Raw genomic sequence first — 4,483 nt, 5'->3', positions numbered from 1 at the left:
TGTGTGAGTTGTGTGCGTTGTTTGTGTGGTGGCGGTGTTTACTTCGGCGTGTGATGTACAATTGTTTTCTTCTTAAATGACAGAGCAGTGCTCCTGCTATCTTTCAAAAAAAAATAGTAGTGTGTGTCACCCTCAATGTATTGTTACCAATTTATAATGCACGTCATGCCTATCCTAATGTCGAATTAGATCGCGTTCTCCTTCAACTGCGCAGACATGTTTGGTGAGTCATTTTAATTCAATTGTGAATGCATCTTGGTTTCATATAATCAAGTTATTGTTCTGTGTTATCAAGAAGTGTGTCCCATAGAATTTCACCAGACACAAAATGGAACAAGCACATCAATAATTAAGCCCTTGGGAATCAGTTGTACGGACACTTAAAGGTGCAGAGTTACCGAACCATTGCTTTTAATGTGATTAGTATAAAAACAACCATGTTATACATAGCACAAGATAACGATAATTATCCATCGAATTCCAAATTGGCAAACTTAATCTCTGGGTAGTAGACTGAAAACACTGGGTTCCCATCAAATTTCCATTCGCGAAACGCCGTCTTTGCTTTGATGGCACTGTCGATATCTGCATATTCAAAGAACACCTATGACAGAAAACTTATTCATCAGAAAATCATTCGCCATCATGCAAATCAACAAGTGTTCAACTGTCCGTGCAAGACAAGGCTAGCTCACCTTTCCAACTCCAGCGACCAGCTGTCCACTCGAGTCAGGACGTGGGATGACAACTTTTACCAGATTACCTGACAAAAGGAAGATTATACTCTTTGTGATTAATTAATAGATAACACAGTAAATGAGTAAAAATGTCCAGGAAAATCAAATAAAAAGTAGTAGATAAAACTATAGGACCTAATTCAGCATGTTATCAAAAGCATTTGAAGAAAGGACATAACTAATGGTGAGAAGTTTATATACCATATCTGCACGCTTCTAGCCTCATGTGTTCCATAATCTCCTCATAGTCTTTATCATGTTTCAACTCATCTGCAGTAAGCACCTGGAGGAGTAGGGACCAATCCAAACATAACTCGCTGTAGCTGCGCCTGTTGCTCTGCCATCAAACCCAACAGGATGGTTTCCACCTCGGGTTGGTGCTGAGATGCTCTCTGTTTTGCTCTGCCGACGGTAAGGGTATTGTCATGTAGCCTCATTCCATTTAGAGAAGCACAGGCAATGTCAGTGACACTGCTGTTCTGGTACACGCAATACGCATGGCCCATCGAGTCACCAGTTCCCCAATCCTTGACAAGATCAAACCCACGAAGAGGTCCAAAAGATTCAAGCAACTCCCTGACTTGAGCTTCTGTGAGATATTTGGGAAGGCCAGACACACAAATGCGGTCAGGCCCTTTCAAACCTTCTGCAGATCCTGGTGTCAAGCCAACTGCAGCAAGATTCAGACAGCGGCTCGGCATGCTTGGGCCCAGGGCAGCTGCCTCGGAAGGGTTATAGCCTGGTGGCCTTCTAATCTTCAGTGGCACCCCTTCAAACAAAATGCCATCCAGAGCCATGGCATTGCTTGCTTCCTCAGTCAGTCTCATTTCCACAAGAGCAAATCCGCGGTCATGGTTCATGTCGACGTCAACGACAGCATCTCCAGGACCAGCTGTGTTTCCTCCAATAGCAGCCATGGCTTGATTAAAGAAAATTGCAACTGTCTGCAGGTAACAAAACCAATAATTTAACCAACAGTACCAAATTACTCATGTGTATAATAAGTGTGTGTAATGCCAGTTTATAGATACACGTGTGGTTTTCTTTTGAGGGTGTGTGAAGTGTACGATGGGCAGTTGAATAACTGGTTTAAGAGTACGAACCTGTTCATTAGCAGAGGGGGGAAGGCCACCAACACTAACACGCCGAGCATAACGAGTACCCTGAGAGGTAAAAAGATGTCAGCCGGCATATAGGATTTTAAAAAAATACTTGTAGAGAGTGCAGCATCAAAATATTTACAAAACGAATCCATACCTCTAGATACCTTGCGAGTGAATTGTTAACAAAAGGATCGAACTGTTTCAGACAAATGAATATGGTTAGAAGGCAAATAATAAAGCAATTGAGTGCAGGCATGATAAACAAAAAAAAAACTTGCGAAAGGCGAAGCAAGGCTCGACTTCAATATCACAGACAACAGCGAAAACTATAGATTTGCAGGTTACAAATCTGTCAATGGTGTAGAACCGAATTTACATGGTTCACAGGCACCAAACTATTTAGAAAAGGAACCCATACCAGTTGAGTCATAGTTTGTTCCTCGATGAAGAAGGGATAATCGAACTGATTCAGAAAAAAAAATGAATATGTGGTTACAGCACAATCAGTATAATATTTAAATAATCTAGTCCATATGTAAATTACAAAAAGAACTTGCTGTAAATGCTAATTAATGTTCCATCAACCATATTGTAACGTTACAAACTTTTCAGTGATAGAGAAACACTTTAATCATTTATTGTTACAATGGTTTTCTTGTTCTTGTAAACAAACGCGTGCACCTTGGTCCGCACTCGCCTGTTCACCTTGTAGTTCTCAATCTCCTTCATGATGCGGACGTAGCAGGACCCAAGGGGCAGGTCCTGAAGGCTGGTGAAGAACTCAAGCACCTCCTTGTTGGTGAGCCCTCCTCCTCCTCCTCCTTGCAGGAGATGCTTTGTTCGCAGCTCATGCACGTTGAAGCGCATCTACGCCGATAGATGCTAATGGTAAGTTTCGGTGATTAATGACAACCGTATGTGACTAACGTGTGTTTTAAAGGAAAAATCAATGACTGGATTAGTCTCATATGAAATGTGAAAAGAGACCCCTCAATTCGGAACAACCATGCGTGCCAAGGACTAAATTTTAAAGATTAAGGACCTTTTTAGTCTCAAGTGTCATAAGGAGATGAAGGACACTTGATTTAGCTAGGGTTTATAGTTTTTAGTTCTTGACCGTACTATTAAGAGGGGTTCATGAGTTAGTAGCTTGACCAAAATTGAGTTGGCCTTAGAAATCTTGCACACTCGCTCAAAAACAGCCCAAAATGGTCAATAGAAGTTAACACAACGCTTGGAAGAAGAAACAATCGAAGTTACATTCAAATCCACATGAATTCAGCTGAAAACAAAGAAAAACAGCCGCACCAGTTGAACCGATGTCCTAGCATCGGAGCATCCGATGCTTGGCGGAAGGACCGATGCCCTGTCGGTCTATCTTCTCTGGACGCAGGCAGGAATCAAGTCAAAAACTCTATAGCACCGGTTGAACCAATGGTGTCAAGCAAAGCACTGGTGCAATGGAAGTATTTTGTTCCAGAGAGCATGTTTTGATGGACTTCAACTTCTCTTCAGCACCGGTTCAACCGACGCTTCAGAATCAAAGCACCGGTGCATTGAATGTATTATGTTCCAGAACGCTTATTTGAGTTGATCAGTAAACCTCTTCAGCACCGGTTGAACCGATGCCCCTACGGAGCATGCACCGGTGCAATGACGCAAGCCTGGATACTGTGTCAGAATTCCAACGGCTACTAATTAGACACAGAGAGACCGGTTGAACCGATGCTTATACTTTCTATCCCGTCGGTTCTTCCGGTGGTCACGGTTTTTCTGTAGTGGACTTCCAACGGCTATGTAACTCTTTTCACTCTATATAAGGGCACCCCCTGGCTCATTTCAGTTGCATTTGGCACCCTAAATACTTGAGGCCACCCTTGAGAAGAAGAGAAAGTGCTTTGAGCAAAAGAGAGAAGATCTAGTACATTGTTTGTGATTCAACCTTGAAGAATTCATCCTTTGCAAGTGTGGAAAGTGTGCTTGAGCTAGGGCCAACTGAGTGTAGATCAAGTGAAGGCTTACGAGCTTGTTACTCTTGGTGTTTGACGGCACCTAGTCGGTCTTGGTGATCGGGAGGTTCTTGGTGAGCTCTTGGAGTTTGTGGGAGCCCCAAGACAAGAAGATTGTACACGGTGTGAAGCTCGCCGTTCCGGAGATGGGGAAGGAGCATTCTTAGTGATCACTTGCTCCTTGGTGAAGCAAGGGAGCTATACCCTTGTGTGGGTGCTCCAACGTGGATTAGGGGGGAGCGTCAACTCCTCGATACCACGGGTAAAAATCCGGTTGTCTCGTGTCCCTTACTTTTATTTCAAGCAATTAAATCCTTTTGTTGTTATTCTTGCTTTTGATTGCTTGTAGTTTGACTAGGACAACTTGCATGGTAGTGTGATCTTTTACTTAGGTTTTGATCTTGGTAGTGTGAAACCTTTTTAGACAAAATGATCATGATAGTGTGTTTACCTACCTAAGGACCTTGTACTATCATGCTCTAGTGACTAGGTTTCAAATTTGTAGATTGGGCAATACTAGTCTAGGTTAAGGACTAGATAGAAATTTGAAAAAGTCCCAATTCAACCCCCCCTTCTTGGGCCACAATCCTTTCAATTGGTATCAGAGCAAGGGCTCTCTTTTTAGGCTAAAAAT

The 4,483-nt window shown here is 42.6% G+C and overlaps 1 pseudogene; it reads right to left on the bottom strand.

Annotated features, from left to right (window-relative positions):
- Window positions 1-369: 369 nt before the first annotated feature.
- On the bottom strand, window positions 370-2,324 carry LOC120645258 (annotated as a pseudogene).
- Between the last annotated feature and the right edge of the window lie 2,159 nt (window positions 2,325-4,483).

The sequence above is a fragment of the Panicum virgatum genome, chromosome 8K (genome assembly GCF_016808335.1).
Source record: "Panicum virgatum strain AP13 chromosome 8K, P.virgatum_v5, whole genome shotgun sequence".
Taxonomy (NCBI): Eukaryota; Viridiplantae; Streptophyta; class Magnoliopsida; order Poales; family Poaceae; genus Panicum; species Panicum virgatum.
Note: the sequence above shows the minus strand (reverse complement) of the source record. Positions and strands in the feature narration are given on the sequence as shown.